Here is a 20,209-nt window from a genome sequence, read left to right as displayed (position 1 = left end):
TGGAAAAGAGAAGTCAGATGACATGATAACAGTTTTCAAGTACATAAAAGGTTGTTACATGGAGGAGGGAGAAAAATTCTTCTTCTTAACCTCTAAGGATAGGACAAGAAGCAATGGGCTTAAATTGCAGCAAGGGGGGGGTTAGGTTGGACATTAGGAAACACTTCCTGTCAGGGTGGTTAAGCACTGGAATAAATTGTCTAGGGAGGCTGTGGAATCTCCATCATTGGAGATTTTTAAGAGCAGGTTACACAAACACCTGTCAGGGATGGTCTAGATAATACATAGCCCTGCCATGAGTGCAGGGGCCTGGACTAGATGACCTCTCGAGGTCCCTTCCAGTCCTATGATTCTATGATTCCTGTTGAAGCTAATGATGAAACACAGAGCATGTTTTCCATATGCCTGTCACAAAGCTGACCCACCCATCACTTAACTAGGCTCAGAGCTGAAGAACACGGCAGGCTGTCATAGAAAGATTCCTCTCTGTAAAAGCCAATTAGAAGGGCAATTTAACCATCAACAACAAAAGTCTGTCCATGTTAAAAATTTCAAAAATCTTCCCCTTGCCCCTTTTGCAGGCAATTCACAGGCACTGGGATTGGCACGGTCAAGCAGCACCAACCCCCATGCTGTTAGGAGTTGGACACCACAAGAGTTAACTAGGGACAGCTGTGGCTTTTTATTTACAGGTTAAAAGAGGCAAAACCCCAGAATAGGAGGGAGCAGCCTGGTGCTGGAGACAGCTGAGACCAAACGAAGCAGGAGCACTCTCTCTCGCGCGCGCGGTTCTGCGGGCGATTACTCCAGAGCACCCAGCCATACCAAAATCAATAAACAATTTCAACGCTGCCCAGGGAACTTTGCCACACTTAATAAAAGTCTCCAGGCACAGTTATGGCTTCATTTCACCTTAACGTCTTCTTTAACTGTCCCTTCTTTTCAAGATCAATTAGGGGCACGTGCAAAGAGAATAAAAAACAAAACAAGGTCAAACCAAGCAGCTCAGCTCTCCCACTCCCCCAGCCACATACCTGAGGGAAACATGGAAATATGGGAACTGACAGATGACACACCAGGCTGCCTTTTGCACACATGCCCATCCCAGCCTCTGGTCCTTGGCATTAGGGGAAAGTCCAGCCTCATTTGGGAAGGCAGGAGTGCCAGTTAAATCAGAGGTGAACCTGCAAAAAAACTCTTTACTTTTCGTGCAAATTTTGTGCTGGTGAAAGATTCCAGATTGAAATTGTGTTCATCCCCAGAACAGATATAGCACATGCATCCAGAGCAAGCTGTCTGACACCACAGCCACCCACAGGCCTCAGCCCTACCCCGGAGTTCAGTCTCCAAGGCCTATTCAGATCTTGGCCTTTCAAATGAGACTGCCAACAAGGAGTGTACCGGAATACAAGAAAAGAAACTCATGGGCTTGGTGCATGGAATCATGTCTCCTGCTACTGTCTAGCCCCAGCGAGGATAACAACCAGTTATTTATTGATAGCAAAGGAACTTGCTCATTGGGGCTTAGCCTGCATGTGGTTGGGATTACTTTGTGGCTACACTCTCTGAAGCATCTCTAGTCTTCCTTGGCCAGGAGGACCGATCAGACAAACATGTGGCCTTTAAGAAGTTGTAATAAAAAGATGGGGAGGAAGTTGGGGCGACTCCCATTAATATCAATTGTGGGGAAATAGCTACATTTCTCCCCCTCTCCATTGTGCAAATGTAGGTGCTAATATTCCTTTAAATATTGTGCATTCATTTTTTTAAACATTTTAGGTTTTCTTTATTGGTACTTTGTAGGACACTTGCATGGAGAAGATATGCTGCCCCTAAGTGGAGCAGATGGCAGCCACTATATGGAGACGTAGTCCATAAGGACTGCAGATCCCAGAATGCAATGCTCCATCTTGTTTTCAGGTGAGGCCACTCAGCTCAAGATGGGGCATTATAATCTGGGACCTGTAGTTTATATGGACTGGCTCAATTGTTACTGCTAGCCACCACTGCAGCATAAATTAATAACACCTGGACTGAGTACACTATTGTTTGCAACATTTTAGATCAAAGTAGACTCAACCTAGCTCTAAAGCCCATGAAATGTGACCCACCATTAGGCCCTTAACGAGGGCAATACCAGCAGGTGCTGCTTTAGAGAGGAAAGAGCTGTCTCTTGGGACCCAAGAAATTTGCATCCTGAGGGTCGGGATTATTTATACAGCCCTGCATGGATACAAAAATTTGGATCTGTATCTGATCCACAGTAATTAAACTGTATCTAACCCATGATCCACAATCCACCTTTTATATGTATCTGCATCCACACCCACAGCCTTTAGAGCAGCGGTTCTCAACTGGGCATGCATGACCCCCGGGGGGGGGGGGGGGCGTCAGGTCAGTTTCAAGGGATCTGTGGGCCCTGGGGCCCACAGCACCGTCTACAGATTGGAAGCCACGAGCCCCAAGCCCTGGCGGCCCCCTCCCCCCTGACTTTAGCCTTGCCTGGGGTGCCAGAGCTCAGGACTTCAACCTTGTGGAGGCACTGGGCTTCAGCCCCACGAGGGGGCGCTGAGCTCTGGACTCCAGCCCCCTGGGGGGCTTGGGGTTCTGGGCTTCATCCCTGCAGGAGGCATCAGGATTCAGGGCTCCGGGCTTCAGCCCTACAGCAAGTATCAAGGCTCGGGGCTTCAGCCCCGCAGGGGGCACTGGGGCTCCAGAGGTCCATCTATGTGGGGGGTGCCAGGGTTTGGGGCCCCAGCCCCGCGAGGGGCACTGGGACTCAGGGCTCCAGCCTCTCGAGCAGACCCTCTGAAGCCGCGGCCTCCCAGCATGCCAGGGACCCTCAATTGAGAACCACTGCTCTAGAGCCCTGCACAGATTAAAAAAAAAATGGATCCATCTCCGATCCGTAATCCGCAAAGATGGTAAACAATGCAACCACACCTGCATCCACAGATGCGCGGACATAAAGTAGCTATCTGCAGATTTGCAGGGCTCTAGTTATTTACACGGCAGTCCTGAATTAAGCATGGGGCTGTGGGGTGTGCAGCTGTCCAGGTGCAGCGACAGGCATTCTGCTTTGGAGTGCCTTCTCTCTATCTCCACTCACAGACCATCCCTAAATCACTATGTCTTCTCCTTTCTTCTCACTGCCATGGGCCACCTTTGTACCCTCCCCACCATCTTGGGAGAGCGAGTGACTAGAGGGAAAGGCTTGGTGAAGACACAGAGGATTTGACACTCTCTAAATGGCCTGGATGGGAGAGAGTTTCCTGAATCTGACTCCAGTAGGGAACACCACAATGATCTGCCTCTACCTGATAGTATGTCCCATGGAAGCACCATTCAAGTGAGTAACATGCCCGGACGTACCCCAGGCTGGACTAAAGGAGCATGTTTCATTCAATTTATGTCCTGTGTCTTGTAAGAATAGGATCTACATGCAATGTACTCAGAATGATCCCCTGATGTTTCCACCCATGGTTCTGGAACCCTTTAATGTGTGGCTACTCCTAAATGAGGCCTTTTGCTATACAAACAGGAACGCGGTAACAGACCTTTGGTATTTCTATTCCCCTCACTTTGGTGCTGAACTGCTGGTGACATAGACACAGTATCCTACTCAGGGGAACTGTATATTACATGATACTTGTCACTCTGGAAAAGCAATGCATAAAAGTATGGGTGCATCAAGAATAATGACTTTAAAAGATTCCTTCTTAGCCCCTTCTCTGCTCCCCACTTCACATCTGCTGACTTTACTGACACCAACACATTGTTACTGTTACCTCTAAACAGCTATGGCTGAGGGAGCTGAATTCAATTGTGCCCTGCATACATCTGGAAAAAAAATTAGCAGCCAACTTCCTATTACAGAGCCCTTATTTTCTGGGTTAACATAAAAGACAGAAAGTGCCCAGCTGGATTCTCAAGTACCAGCTATAGTTTTCAGCACTGGCACCAGGAGAAACCATCTGATGTGTAATTTGAGCATATTGTACCCAGTTCTGTCCCAGAGGCTGAGGGGGAATAAATATGGAACCCGCTTTATTGGTTTTACAGGTCACTTTTGGGGGGAAAATATCCCCCCATGTGTGTTGCTAGGCGCATTAGAAGCACAAAGCAAGACGACTGTGCGACGCTAAAGGCCAGTACAATGCCCAAAACCCTTCCACTGTTACCAGAAAAACGTCTGTCTAACAGAGCCATGGATTTTACAAGTGCATCAAAACTGTTATCCAGGTCTTCCCCTGCTGCCCCCAAGCAGGAGTTGAGAAAGAGCACACCGAGAAGATGATTCAGGAGCGGGACAAACTGCTGCTGTCCTGTGTCAGCTGCTCATTGTCCTCAGCAGAAAAAGGGCAGGCAGGACATCACCAGTGTAGTCTGGCTTTTGAGAAGGAAACCCATATAGGCTGAAGCTACAATTAATTCACCAGGCACCTAAATCATGCCATATTTTCCGTCCTAACATCTCCATGATCTGGCCTTTTCTCTGCGTCCAGACTGTCAACACTCTCACCCAGGCCCGCTTCATCTTGCACCGCGATTACTGCAACCTCCTCCACTCTGACCTCGACTTCTGCATCCTTGAATCATAGAATCATAGAATCATAGAATATCAGAGTTGGAAGGGACCTCAAGAGGTCATCTAGTCCAACCCCCTGCTCAAAGCAGGACCAATTCCCAGCTAAATCATCCCAGCCAGGGCTTTGTCAAGCCGGGCCTTAAAAACCTCCAAGGAAGGAGACTCCACCACCTCCCTAGGTAATGCATTCCAGTGTTTCACCACCCTCCTAGTGAAATAGTTTTTCCTGATATCCAACCTGGACTTCCCCCACCGCAACTTGAGACCATTGCTCCTTGTTCTGTCATCTGCCACCACTGAGAACAGCCGAGCTCCATCCTCTTTGGAACCCCCCTTCAGGTAGTTGAAGGCTGCTATCAAATCCCCCCTCATTCTTCTCTTCTGGAGACTAAACAATCCTAGTTCTCTCAGCCTCTCCTCATAAGTCATATGCTCCAGACCCCTAATCATTTTTGTTGCCCTCCGCTGGACTCTTTCCAATTTTTCCACATCCTTCTTGTAGTGTGGGGCCCAAAACTGGACACAGTATTCCAGATGAGGCCTCACCAATGTCGAATAAAGGGGAACGATCACGTTCCTCGATCTGCTGGCAATGCCCCTACTTATACAGCCCAAAATGCCGTTAGCCTTCTTGGCAACAAGAGCACACTGTTGACTCATATCCAGCTTCTCGTCCACTGTGACCCCTAGGTCCTTTTCAGCAGAACTGCTACCTAGCCATTCGGTCCCTAGTCTGTAGCAGTGCATGGGATTCTTCCGTCCTAAGTGCAGGACTCTGCACTTGTCCTTGTTGAACCTCATCAGGTTTTTGTCTGCCCAATCCTCTAATTTGTCTAGGTCCCTCTGTATCCGATCCCTACCCTCTAGTGTATCTACCACGCCTCCTAGTTTAGTGTCATCTGCAAACTTGCTGAGAGTGCAGTCCACACCATCCTCCAGATCATTAATAAAGATATTAAACAAGTTTAAAGATATAAAGCAAGTTTCCTTGCTCCTCTTCTGAATAGATCATGTCACATTCCCTCCTCCTGCAGTCCCCACACTGGTTCCCCTTCCTCCCCACATCAAACACACATTTTTAGTCAAGACCCTTCATAGCTTATCTCCCCACTGCTTATCTGCCTCAAATCTCTCCTCTTTATGATCCACCTTCTTCAGTCCACCAACAATGGCAGCCACCATCATTTACACGTCCACTCCTCCCACAATTGCCTTCACACCTGCTTCCTTGTTGCCTGCCCTCCTCATATCAATTTGCATAGCCAATACCCTGTCCTCCTTCAAATCTCTTCCTAAGACCCACCTCTATCATGGTGTCTAATGCTAGTGGCTAGATGAGTGGTCTGTTAGCAATTTATATACTCTCTTTTTCAGTCATCTCATTATTAAACACAACAAAAATTAAGTGCGGGCTTTGTAATCTATGCAACCCCATGTTCCTATTGCTATCATCCAAGTTTTTCCCACCTCCATCCCTTATGTTCTCCACCCACATCACGTCTTGTTCCTTGGTAGATTCTAAATTTCTTGGGGCTGGGAATCACGTCCAGAGCCTCTGGGGGTTAGTGTCATACAAATAGAGGTAGGGCCTATGATGAGGCCATAGCAGCTCAAGGCAGCATACTGGACCATGAATTGTTCTGTAGAATGCAAAGAACATTTTTAAGCCCCAGACTCGGAGTATCATTTTTCTTTGGTTTTGTTGAATGGCTTCTACTCGCACAGTCCTTGCTGTCTCGGGCATTGAAGGTGAACACTACTGTAGCAACCATTGCCTGGAATCAAAGCAAGTTTCCATGCAAACTCACATTGTGGCAGTTCTAACATGTATCAGATGGACTGAAGCATTTTGGTACGGGTTATGCAAACCTACATCCAGTTATATCCTCATAACTGAGGCCCCGCAGGGAACACTGAAATCACCAATATATTAAAGAACACATCAGAAACTAATAGTGTGTTAAATATTTTCAATTGAGAAGAGCCTGCACGGCTGGGAGGAGAGAGCTCCAGCAGATTATATGCTGTAGCGCAGGCCTTCAGCAAGAGCAATAATTTTCTCACCTGCAATATTTTAGAGACTGATCAAGGCTGGAGAAAATCTAGCTTCGTTATTTAAACATGACAGATTTTAGCTATGCCCTGCGCTGGGGAATTGGTCTTCTTTCATATTTAATCTTGTGGTGGTGGTTTTGGGGCCTGCACTAGCAAGAGAGAGCTGAGCAGGGTCCAAGAAATGCTAATTTATTGTAGAACACGACAACCACCACCAAAATAGGAATAAAACACCCTTCATCTACCTTCTGATTTTTATTCTGGGAGTGGGAGCGGAGGGGAAGGGAAGGGAATGGGGGCCAAATAATGGAAACCCTGAATATAGACTCATAGACTTTAAGGCCAGACTCTTAGGCCAGATCTTTGCAGAGCAGTAGGTAAATATCTCATGGGCAGAGCCTGGGTAAATGAAAATCCAGAAAAGGCAGCTCAAACACATCACATGTACTGCTAAAGAGAACACCTGACTAGAGTGGTTGAGGAGGTGGCACTTGGCATGAGCAAAACCTCATAAGCTAACCACTAACTCTTTGGGACTAGGGGGAAGCTTCTCCCCCAATGACATATTGGTGCATATTTATCCATACAGAGAGTTTACAGCTTGCTCAGAACCATCTGGTCTTATTAGAAACAGTATACCCTCACAGTCAGTAACAGGCCCAGTTTTCTGCAGTCTATCCATGGTCTTAGGGACTGAAAAAAACATAGCTCATATCATTTTTCAGGGATTTTTTTGTGATCTAGGCACCCCCATATTCATGCCCTACCTATTACTGCAATGATTTCTGTACAAAATATGCCTTGTGAGGCATAGGCGGTGACTTCCCCTCTTTCCCATGGGTGCTCGATCCCCGCTCTGCCCCTGGCCCCGATCCCACTCCACCCCTTCCATGAGGCCCCGTCCCTGCCCCACCTCTTCCCACCTGTGCCCCGCCCCCATTCCAACCCCTTCACCAAAGTCCCCGCCCTCTCCCTGCCTCTATTCTGACACCTTCCCCAAATCCCTGGCCCCGCCTCTTCCTCACCTCCTCCCTTGAGTGTACCACATTCCCGCTCCTCCCCCCTCCCTCCCGGAGAGTGCTAATGCTGCCAAACAGCTGTTTGGCGGCAGCCGGGCCGGAAGCGCTGGGAGGTAGGCAGAGGAGCAGGGACGTGGCGCGCGCAGGGGAGGAAGAGGTGAGGTGGGGGGTGAGGGGAGCTTGGCTGCCGGTGGGTGCAGAGCACCCACTAATTTTTCCCTATGGGTGCTCCAGCCCTGGAGCACCCATGGAGTTCGTGTCTATGTTGTGAGGTATCATTTGAAAACAAACACCACACTAGTCAATAATATCACTGTAAAATATATGTTATGATTCCGTATGGGAAATTATGGATACAGACTTTAAAGCATAATATCAGTGAGTGACTAAAAGGTGTTTAAACCAGAAATGTCAGGGGAGTTGATAAATAGGTTTTCTCCGGACAAAGGAAAGAGGTCAACACCTCATCCCAGGAATAGCAAATTCAACAGGCTATTCATTTGGATGGGAAGTTACAGCAGGAAGAGATCATTTGCATAGTAGCAACCCTAAGCAAGGGAGGAATCACCATGGAGCCTTATCGTCCAGACAAATGAGCTTTATCTGGGAGTACCCTTCAGAAAAATACATTTCAAATTATAAAGAGAGGGGAGCAAACACCTAAGTGATCCTTCGCCATAAGGAGACTGTGATGGGGCAGCTGCTCCTCACTGGCAGAAAAGGGGTTAAAAGCAGTCCTAGGGAGGCTGCAGCAGAGGCAGCCAATTAGAAAGGGGCTGAGAAGAGTAGCCAGTCATGGCCCAGCAGGCTCATATAAGAAGGGCTGCAGGGCAGAGCAGAGTTCGGTAGCTGACTGGAGCTTGAGGGTAGAAGATCAGGCTCCTAGCAGGGGAAAGAAGCCCCCGCACCTGGGACAATTCAGTGCTGCAAGCATGAACCAGGGAGCCAGAGAGAGCTCCTGGAGGGCCACCAGGGCCTGCAGGCTGAGGCCCTGAGGTAAGGGCAGAAAAGGGCGCTAGTGCCGCATGGGAAGTGGCCCTGGGACAATGGACTGCCTTTGCCACTGAGGGAAGTGGCTGGGTGGAGACTGCAGGTCCCCCAGAAGGGGAGAACACAGAGTGTGGCACAGCTGGAGGGCAGTGTCATGAAGAGGACACCACGGTCCTGGGAGTGACATGGATCCAGGAGCAGAGGTGACGGTGGGTGAGACACCACCAGACTAGGGTGTGGAGCTAATTCCCAAGACAGCCAGTAGGAGGCGCCGCCGCAGTGGTGAGTCCCACCCCATCACAGAGACAAAAGAAACCAAGTGATTTAATCTCTGTGATTGGGTCCTGGCCAGTAAAAGGTTGGAAAGAAGACTGGGGGGGTGAAAAAAAACACCTTGAACAAAGACTATTTTGCTAGATTAAGTTTTAGACTTTTAGATGTGCATTTTCACTTTTAACTGTTTCTACCTTAATCTCTTTTAATTGGTATCACTTAATCCATGCACCTTTGTTAATAAACTGGTTTTACTTTTACTGTAAATCAATTCAGTGCTGGGTTTGAAGGGAAGGATGTATGACCCCAGTTAAATTAATTAGCTGTGATATACTGACTCTTTATCAGAGCAGCAAATTTACTATCTTCTGTGAATGCACAGTGGTAGGGGCTGTACATTGCAGAGAAACACCTGTGAGGAGCTTGGGGGCTGGAATTCACTGATCATTACTGTCTAGGGAAGGTCTGGGCTAGGATTGCCTTGAGGAGTTTGCCAGTGAGGAAAAGAGGCTGGTGTGGCAGGGAGCTGACACCATCTCATCGCCAGCCAAACTCACCCTAGCTGAGACAGAGAGGTAATAGTGGCTCGCAGCTCTGGGTATCCCCAGCAGCATGTTACATTCTCCAAGGCTTGTTACATGTAAGTGCAAACCAGCCGGTTATGTAGGTATGGGTACATGTAGATGCTTTGATGCCTGAAATAAACTGTAATCATTGGCCAAGCACTTGGGGAACACCCTTAGGACTACAGAAAGGCAGAAGGAAAAGACTTCACATCAGTAGTGTCTTGCCTACACAGAAGTGAAGCTACTTTCGGTGAGCTGATCTGAAGGAGATGTAAAAACACATGACAGACCCAAGTCAGTCTTGAGTGGAAAGGTAGGGATAATAGAAGCCGGTAATCAGCAGGTTGAATTTGAACCTCCTGATGCAAACGTTCAACATCGACTCATAACAGGACTAAAGCAGTCTCTCATTTCTGGAATGAGCAAATGCCTGGAGTAGAAGCACTTCCCTTTGTATTGCTGTGGCACTTTGATAACTCCCATCTTCAACAGAGAATCCACTTCTGCAGCAAGAGGGATCGCTGAGAAGGGATGGGAATGGAGGACTGGGAGGAGGCAAAGAGTGGAACTTGACTGTGTATCCAAACAAAATAATTCCCAACACCCAACAATCGGTTGTAATTCCACTCTATGCCACAAGGGAATGGACCAAACTCTCTCTGAAAGGGAAGCAAGGAGGACAAGGTGAGAGGAAATAGACTGGATCTAAGCTTCAAAGTGACGTCACATCTGCTGGGCAGATGAAAATAGATGGGCAGTGGAAGAAGTGTTTTTCTTTACCCTGGTTCCTCTGCTGTTGGCAAGGCTGGGTTTTCTGGAAAGGAGGATAGAGAGAACAAGATGAAGAGTCTGGAACCCAAAGAAAGATGAAGCTGAGCTCTTCTTCCTCTGGCTAGGTTGAGACAGCCCTAAAGACTTGACAGAGCAATGTATCTGATTTTCTTCAGCTTTTCAAGGATCTCATCAGCCTTAGTACTCAACACAATCCTCCTAGCCAATTGGAAGCTCTTCCAATTGACCTTTTGCTTCAGCTAAGAAAACGGAATTTTTAAGCCTGGAATGCCTGCAAAGAGCAATTTCTGATGCTACCGTCCTTGCAGAGGTACTTGAAGCATCATAACATGAAGAGAAAGCATTAGCTGGCAGTCATGCAGTCCTCTATGGCAAAGTCCTTTGCTGCTTTCTTCCGCTCCTCGGAGATAGTCTAACAGAAGTAGCATCTGATCCAACAACTGGAATTGCTATTGTTGCACAAAGATGTGATAACTAGTCATATGGTTCCCCAAGGTACCTGTAGAACAGAACTTCCTAAGAACTCAATCTTAACTGTCTTTTTCTCAGACGGAAAGATACAGCCAGCTCTTGGGCCTTTTAATTAGCCCAGAACCTACCAAAGATCCAAGAGTAGGATGAATAAAGAAATCTGAAGCTCCCTTACTCTGAGAGTTAGCTAGGTCAGCCTCTAAACCCATCTTGGATGGCTCTAGAGGCAATCCAGGCAATCCCCAGAAGAGAGTGTAGTTCTTGTGCAGAAGAGTGGGCCTGACCTGGTGGAATCCATGCCTTTGATATGCCTGGACATCCCCTGGATCTGTGGGGGTTCTGTTTCTCCTGTTGTGGTGCAGGGTTCAGGACACCAGACCCCCTCCAGGGTTTTTTTCCCTTGTGTTTAAGGGGAAAAGCAGAACCAATGCCTCCAGAAAAGACCAGCTTAACAAGGGAGATGGAATCACAATCAGCCCAGCAGCAACAGTGTCCTCTTTAGATGGGGCTTCTTTGGTACTGAGGAAGCCCCCAGTACCAAGAGCATCCCACCATCACCTGTTTCCTGCTTGAGAGTAACATATGATAAAGGTCTCGGCATCAAAGACAACTTGCTACCAATAGATTCAAGCCCTGGAACTTGTTCTCAGCAGTAGGAAAGCCTCTGAAGCCTAGCAGACTTGGCCTCACCAGCAGAAGATGGCCCTGGCACTGAGAGCTTCCAGCTCCCCAGTTTAGAGGACTCTGAAGTCAAAGGGAATTTTACTCTGTCCCTTCAAGGTAACAGACCCCTGATCCAAACATGGATCCAAGGGTCCGGGCCTTAAAGCCTCAGTCAGAGAAGATCTAGAGCCACCTGTGCCTGTCCTTACAGACCCTTTGGTCATTCTATTGTAGTTATAAGCTGCATATCTTCAGGAGAGATACAAATGAGAAGAAGATAGCAGCCATGTGAACCAGTCCAGGGAGGACTTTTCATCTACAGAGGGTGCTGGGGGAGGGGGGGGGGGGCTGAAAGCACAGAGATGTTTCTTGGATAAAGGGGAAGATGGCATTGCTGAGGCTGGCATCACTGGCAGATTGGACATGTGGGGTGGAGATAAGCCATTAAAAGTGTGGGGGAAAAGTGCCTTGTGCTTATCCCAATGTGCTAGCCAACCTTTCAGAAACAAAGGGAGTAAGCTTTTTGTTCCTTCCTCCATCATCCAAGAACTCACCCTCTTCTAGCCAATTGAGAACTCAGAGAATGTTCTCCATGGAATGGTTCCCCTGCAAACAAACTTCCAGCCACCCTCTTGCAAGAGAAAATCTGCTGCAAAAGGCAGCCACTTTGCCAAGCAACAACACAGTGTAGAGAAAATTCCCACAAGCAGCTTTGTTGCAACTGAAGCAGCAACCTTGACCAGTCACTTCAGAGCCCAGTTACATCCATAATGATACTGTCTCCATCTTTCCCTTCCCCCCAGCATGAAAGATGAGTGGCTGTGTGGAACGAGTCCCCGAGCTGTGATGGGAATCGGTCTCGCTTGGTTGCAAAAAATATATATATCCCGGTATGGCTGTGATGAATCCTTTCATTATTCATCTGCAATCGCCCTGCTGCTGCTTCCTTCTTTCTCTCTCTCTCCCCCCTCTCTTATTTTTTAAATAAATAAAAAAGAAAACTGATTAATGACAAATGCTGACCATGATTACTTTTAAACATCCAGGCCTGACTGCGAAAGAAGGGAGAGCATGAAAGGGTTGGACACAGTGAGAGATGGGAAGACTGAGAAAGACCAAGCAGCAGATGGAGAGAGATAAAGAGGCTTACCCCCTCTTGGGCTAGCAGAGTGATCACTGGAGCAGGAAGATTTTGATGTGGCAGGACTCAGTTTGTTGCAGCCAGTCAGCTCAGGGCTGTGAGAGAGACTGCTTATCCAAAACATTTGGGACAATTAGCAGCCCTCACATGCGTGGCTGATTTCCATGGAGGAGAAGTTCACAGAGATCTCAGTGAATAAGGAGGAACCTCCACAGGACAAGGGGCATGGGAGGAAATGGCAACATGAACTCCTAGGAAAGTAGAGAGGCTGGCATTCGTGTTTATTCTTGGTTGGGGGCTGTCCAGTGTTATCTGATAGACCCTTGGACCCCAGTACACCTCGTAGTGATGAACCTGACTCTCAGAGAACCCACTCTCTCAGACTAGGAGAGCAAGGCCCCACCCAGTCCCTTCAGTGTAGCAAAAGCCACACACAATGGAGGCTTGGTGCATATCAGTGAAATCTGCAGATAGTTTGTGACCTATCAGGCCATGGGCTGCATTGGTGAGTCAGTGCATCTGGCAGGAGGAGAACCTGGCCTTGTGACACCCGCTCCCTGTTGGTTCCACTAACCAGAGAAATATGACAAGCCATTTACTCACACAGCTCTCCAAGACGCGGCATTGATTATTCCCAGTTAATGCTTCCCCTGTTGATGAAAGGAAAGGGTGGGAGGGAAGTGGCAGGAGGCGGTATCCAGGCCCCAAGAGGCAAAATCAACTCACTTCAGTGTTACATCTCATCTAAGAATAACTTTTCCCCATGGCTCCAAGCAGACAAGTCACCACTTGACTCACATAGGCTCCAGATACGGAGGCCTTGCTCAGCATGTGCCACTCACTTGGTTCCCAAACTGAATCCTGCCTTTGCAGGTCCAGTCAAATCATTTCCTGAACCTGTTTGGATGGCTGAACATCTGCTCTCAGAAAGGGGAGAACTTGGCCAACTCTGACTGCAACCCGCTCCTGTGGCACCCCAAGGGCAGGAGCCAGAAGTGGCATGGCTGGCAGCAGTCATCACGGCATCACCCTAACAGCAATCCTGGACATAATGCTTTATACTTTCAGAACGCTGTACTATCATTAACTAATGGATGGACTCTATTCTTTCCCAGCTCACACACAGGACTCCTTGGTGGGAGGGGAGTGTGTAGAGGCTCCTCACACAATTATACAGACACTGCCTCCCTCTTGTCCGTCACAACTGACAACGCCACTGGCTGGCAACCCTGATGTTATTTTCAGCTCCTTTCGCCTCTCCTCCTCCTGTCTCCTCTTCCTTCACCAACTGTCGAAGCTCTGTTCTCACTTCTCCCCATTTCTATCCCCTTACACTCCCTCTCTCAAATCAGCCTCAGTCACCCCAGCTACCACACTCTCCTCTTCTAGCTTCTGCACTCCCCACCTCACTGCCCATTAGATTTACACAAGTGTAACTCCATAGACTTCAGATTCACAGTGGTGTAAGATAAGAATCAGACCCACAGTGGGTAGCATGGTTGAAAAACAATTAATCTGACTCCACTTCTATGGGCCTTGTACCATCATTTGCACCTGTGCCGAGTGAGTGCAAAATGCTACCCAATCAGAAGAGTGGTATCTTATAGCTGCTCAGCACAGGTATAAATGATGACACAATGAGGCAGGAGAGAATCAGACCCAATGTGCTATAGAGCACAGCTGGGGCACACTGGACATCTGCTCTACATCCAGATGCTAGATGTAAAAGTCTAAATATTTTGATATTTCATCTTTAAATTGAACTATCAGTTTTCATCAGAAATTTTAAGTTGCTCTGTAAAATGATCCTTCACACCTGTGTCTGACATGACTCATGTAAAATCTCTGGAGACTGTTTATCAGTTCTTAGGATAGGCCCAGTGCTGAGGAGCAAAGGGGGAGCAGGGAAATAGAACAGTGAATGGGAAGCTAACAAGACACTTAGATGATTTTTCATAACATTTTTCTACTTCTTTTTGATGTGCCTCAGTCACGTATTTTGCTATGGTTTCCTGGTTGCTCTGGTCCCTCAGACACTGTCCCCAAAATATTCATGCAGATTCTTGTTTCGCCTGTTTGCTAAATTTGGTGCCTGTAGGCAGTCTTTTATTTGTTAAATATCAACTGAGTTTTTCTGAACTGTACAAAAAACAGATTAAATCACAGTCACTGTTTTACAGCTTGCTCTGCGAAGGAAGAGTCAGGGGATGACAACAAGCATTGGCACGGACCAGGAGAATGCATTAATCTGGCACTGCCTCTGGTGTGTGGCTTTAAAAAAATAGGTTTTTTTTTAAATATGTATCTCCACTCTCGGGAGCGGTCTTAAACTCACCTACTTCTCCTCTCCTGGTTCAGTAGCAGCCAACCTGTCTAAACAGATTCTCTCGGCCATTGTGATTTGGCCTGCTCCTCAGCTTTCAATTCTTCAGAAATTCAGGGAAATGTAGTTATTTCCAAGGAGTATGCACCTTTTTAGGAAGCCAAAATTTCCTGTAAAGAAATCCCAACATGTAGAAATGCATGCATACATACAAAAACACACAACACAACCCAATCAACCACAAACCCCTATGTTAAAAGAATGTTATAGTTGCAAAGACAAGCACTCGAAAGTTAGGAAATGCCAGACCTACGGTTAAACTGTAAAACTGGCAACCTTAATTCATGCCTCTTGTGCGTGTATTGTGATACAAGCTTTAAGTAAGTTCACATACTATTTTGCCACAAAACTCCTTCCTTATTCAGTGCATGGAATGGACCACGGCTGAGATGAACCAGAGTTGTGTAGTGAAGGAGGCTATTGTCTGTAGAATCCGTCTCATTTGTTGCACAAGTTGGAAAGTGTGTAGTGAATGAGGCAGGGGACTGCAGGACGAAAAAGGTTGGTCTTATGGTTAAGGCACTTGAGTGCTCACCTGGAGATTGGATTCTATCTCTGCCTGTGCCACAGAGTTCCTATCTGATGCTGGGCGAGTCACTTAAACCAAAATTTTGATAGGTGGCCACTGGATGTTCCTCATTTTCTTGGTACCCAACTTGAGATGCTGGGGTCCGATTTGCAGAAGTGCTGAGCACTCACAGCTGCAACTGAAGGCAAAGGGAGCTGTGCTTTGACCATATAAAGGGTTATAAAAATGCTAAATACTCTGAAAAAAAATCAGGCCCTCTGTGTCTCAAGTTGAGCCCCCAAAATTAGTAGACATTTAACAATTTTGGCTTTAATCTTTTTGTGCCTCATCTGTAAAATGAAGATAACAATAGCACCTTACCTCACAGGGATTTTGTGAAGATAAATTCATTAATGTTTATGAAGCACTCAGATACTCTAATGATGAGTGCCATAGGAAATAAATAATACTTTATTCAGAGTAAGATTTGGATAGTATAGGACTGGACACTGATTAATGAGGGTGACAAGAAATATTGAATAGCTGGTCATTCAGTGAGCACCATCCACCCTCTGTTCTGAATAAAGGGGTCCTATAGAAAAAAAATTGATTAAATTAAACGCTGTATCATAATGCACACACAAAGGGACTAAATTAAAGCAACATGGGCAACATTAATGTGCTATTTCCCAACTTTCAGTGTTTGGAGTTTGTAGCCTTAATACTCTTTTAAAGTGTTTTTAAAAAGGAAACTGAAAAGACAGAAATCCCTTCATGTGGAAACATACTGACCTCTGTGTGGGTTATCTGCAATGTTGGAAACCTTTCAATCTACCATTTGAGTCAATGGTTATCCTCTGTGAGGAACAGCTGCTACAGGGAGATGAGAGGCACACTTCGCCATAGGTTGCTAGACAGCAGAGTAATGTTGGAATTCAAGAATCATAGAAATGTAGAGCTCACGGGGAGTTCTAGATTCTACTCCAGGTTCTGAAGGCAAGTGTTCCCTAGCAATTATAGACCCCTCTGCCCCATACCCCCCAGCCTGCCCCATTCCCCCTCTGCTCCCTACTCATCTGCATTAGAGTCAAGCCATTTTCACACTTTCCTCAGGTCTGGTGTCTGGCACCACAGTGACACTTGCCAGCTAGGAGTAATTGAAGGGAAAGATCCGCTTAGTCCCAGCCATTCTGCTCTACAGCAGAGGTTCTCAACCAGGGGTACATGTACCCCTGCAGGTATGCAGAGGTCTTCTAGGGGGTACATCAACTCATCTAGATATTTGCTTAGTTTTACAACAGGTTACATAAAAAGCACTAGCGAAGTCAGTACAAACTCAAATTTCATACAATGACATGTTTATACTGCTCTGTGTACTATACACAATGTCAGTACAATATTTATATTCCAATTGATTTATTTTATAATTATATGGTAAAAATGAGAGTCAGCAATCTTTCAGCAAGAGTGTACTGTGACACTTCTGTATTTTTATGTCTGATTTTGTAAGCAAGTAGTTTTTAAGTGAGGTGACACTTGGGGTACGCAAGACAAATCAGACTCCTGAAAGTAGTACAGAAGTCTGGAAGGTTGAGAGCCGCTGCTGTAGAGTATGTTTCAAACCAGATGAAATCTTCAGATAATTTAGCTGCCAGTCTCTAACAAATCTCTCCTAAACATGTGCATGCAGCAATTTTTTTCAGAAGCCAAATGTGTTAATTTTTACATGAACAGAAAAGGGTATTTGCCTGACCCTAAGGTAATCTTCCTGCTAAATTTCAAGTGCTAAAGCATCTTACTGAGACAATTGTAAGAAATGGCTCAACCATTTTTGCTGAAACTTTCCAGAAAATATCAGTCTGAGGCAGGCTCATCCTGTTTACAAGATGTGCAGTTTGCAGATATTTTTGTTTCTATCAAGAGCCTTTTGAAACGATTCAGTTTCAGAAAGAACACATCAAATATTATCCAAAGTATTTTTTTTAAGTGCTTCATGATTTCTGTGCTAATGAAAAGTGCCAGATTGATGTGATAGCCGAAGTCCTATAATTTATATCTACAGCAGCTGATGCACAGGGGAATTTCCTACATGGCTCTCCTCACAGATGGCCTCAACCTCGACTTTTAGAGACCAACATCATGTGTGAGAGAGGAATTCAATCTCCAGGCCAATTTGAACCTTGAGCTCCCTACTGAAATTGCTGAAGACCAGATTAATCAGTGCTCACGGTGATGCTAGTTTTGATGAAATAAACACATGTCCACTAAACACTGACCTGACACCACCAGCTCCTTTCAAACATGGCTCCTGTTGACTTGGGCCAGATTTAACATGGTGATTCAGGTGAACAGGTACTTGAGAGCAACTTAGATTTAATGTTTCAAATTACAAATTGGGTGCATAACAAGAACAGGGAAATGAAGTCATGGCAAGCCAGCAAACAACAAGGCCACTGCAAAACAAGGAGCAATGGTATGGGCATGGTAAAGTGGGGTGGGCCCAGCAAACCCCTTCGCTTGGAGTCAAGAAGCTGTGACTTGAATGGTGAAAGAATAATCTCCCCTGCAGACTTCTCAGTTGAGTTGTACATTATTATTACTTGGACCTATATAGTAGAAAGTGAATAGGAAAAGAAATATGTATGTCATTGAGGCATGATTGCATCAGCTCATTCAGAAGTCAGTGAACCTCCTCATTCCATTGCAGGTCTGTTTGCTTTACATCACATAAAACTTTTTTTTTTTTAATATTGCTTTTATTTCCAGTTTCTACAATCTGAACAAAGATTCTCTGAGAGACTGGCTCAGAGAGTACACAGCATGTTTTTAGACCCAGGGACACAGCCATGAGTTTTCCTTGTTTACAACCTTACCAAACAAACAAAAAGTCCTAACAGTCTGGAGTCCAAGCCCTGTTAATAGGGAAAGTCCATGACCACACAAAACACTTGTGATATGTACATAGTGCCCCATATAGGTTTCTGGGGGAAAGCCATCCCAGGACTCTCTTTGGATAGGCTGCCCATGACAGATGAATGATCAGGTTTCTTCTAGCTTTTCCTGCTCTTGGCTTAGTCTCTGGTGCAGCCGAAGGTGAGAGAGTGGGAATTCTTAGATTTCAGTTCTGCCCAGGGGCCAACTCAGTGCACAAGGCCTCAGCTCAGGGTATTAATAGCAGAACTTCCAGTACCAAGGACTAGAATACATCATTCCGGGCAACAAAGACAGCTGCTAGGACTAGATGTCAGTGCCATTTCCAGGATCCGTGATTTCATTGCTGGCATGGGGCACTGCCCTATCAGTGCAGGAATTTTATATTTATTTTGAAACATGCCAGGAGATGCAGTTTGGTACATTTTAAAGCTGGTCATTGCCCTCTCGTTATTAGAGACCATGATACCAGTGGGAACAACACTCTCTCCAGCCACATCATCTCCTGTCAGAAGCTGGGTGCAGCAGAGCTCTTCCATAGGAAGACACCTGCCCATTCCATTTCCATATCAAACCAGGGGCCACCAGTGGAGCACTTCTGCAGGGAGGCATCTTTTCTTATGTCACACCAGGAGAAGTGGAATCAATTCCTGATTATAGGCGATAAAATGCACAGAAGTTATAAGTACTTTATTTCATCAGATGTCCTGCCAAGGCGATAGCGAGCCCACCAGTTCCCTACTTGCTTTAGTCTAGGGGAGAATTCACACAGAATACACAACTGAGCTAAAGAGCTGAGATAGAGCTCCTGAAGTTGACTCAACACTGAGATTCTGCATAGAACCAGGAGGGATTCCTGCTTCGCTTGTGTGTAGCAGGAATAGGTGGGCATCCTAACTGTTAAGGAATCTTTAACCAGGAGATAGTTGGGTGCCTCAAAATTGCACATCAACACCACATTGCCACACTGTCTCCAGTCCTGTGAGGTTACATAGACGTACGTTTATTTGCATAAGCAAAATTCTTGCCTTTCTCCTTGTCTCACCAACTGCTGATTCCATGCTTGCAGCCCTTTGGCAACACAATATCTTCAGTCATTTCACAGATCTTCTGGATTTTTTGCCCAGATTATACTGCTGGGAACTGTAAGGCTACACACCTTTCATTGCATCTCTCTTCTCACACAACAATAGAGTGGAAAGATAGGAAGACAAAAGCCAACCTGCTTCATACATTTCAGAGCCAAAAAACTATTTGACCATCTAATCTGACCTCCACTATGAAGCAGACCATAGAATTTCACCCATTTACCCCTGTGTTGAACCCAGTAACATAGGTATGACTAAAGCATACCTTCCAGAAAGACATCCAGTCTAGATACGAAGACATCAAGAGATTGAGAATCCACCACTTCCAGAGTAGGTTGTTCCATTGGTTAATGACCATGACTGTTAAAAATTTGTGCCTAGTTTATAACTGGAATTTGTCTGACTTGAGCTTCCAGCCATTGGTTCTTGTAATGCCTTTCTCTGCTAGGTCAGAGAGAGACTGTTAGTACTCAGCCTTTTCTCCCCATGAAAGAACTTCTACACCATAATGAAGTCACTTCTCAACCTCAGTGCTAAGCAAAACAGATTGAGCTCTAAGTCACTCACTAGAAGGCATTTTTTTTGGGAGGGAGGGTTGTTTTTTACATAGATGTTCTATGATACAAAGGCAACACACCTCCCAAACCAAACAACTAAGCTGTGGCAAAAAAGGGGACAAAATTAAAGATACAAGAACAGAGACACTGGGGGCAGGTGGTGTTCACACTGCGCATTTGACAG

The 20,209-nt window shown here is 46.1% G+C and overlaps 1 protein-coding gene across 10 annotated transcripts in view; it reads right to left on the bottom strand.

Moving 5' to 3' along the window:
• The window catches only part of GPATCH2L (G-patch domain containing 2 like), a 101,232-nt gene that overhangs the window by 35,313 nt on the left and 45,710 nt on the right, over nucleotides 1-20,209 (bottom strand). For 6 of the 10 annotated variants that reach the window (XR_010601117.1, XR_010601119.1, XR_010601116.1 and 3 more), the window contains one exon: nucleotides 17,808-18,055. The exons of 1 other annotated variant lie outside the window; for it this stretch is intronic. The gene's annotated coding sequence lies outside the window, so the exon portion shown is untranslated. Of the gene's footprint in view, nucleotides 1-17,807; nucleotides 18,056-18,183; nucleotides 19,031-20,209 lie in introns of those variants that run through there. 3 more of the 10 variants (XR_010601118.1, XR_010601120.1, XM_065595556.1) reach the window with 1 other exon arrangement.

The sequence above is a fragment of the Chrysemys picta genome, chromosome 4, assembly GCF_011386835.1.
Source record: "Chrysemys picta bellii isolate R12L10 chromosome 4, ASM1138683v2, whole genome shotgun sequence".
Classification (NCBI taxonomy): Eukaryota; Metazoa; Chordata; order Testudines; family Emydidae; genus Chrysemys; species Chrysemys picta.
Note: the sequence above shows the minus strand (reverse complement) of the source record. Positions and strands in the feature narration are given on the sequence as shown.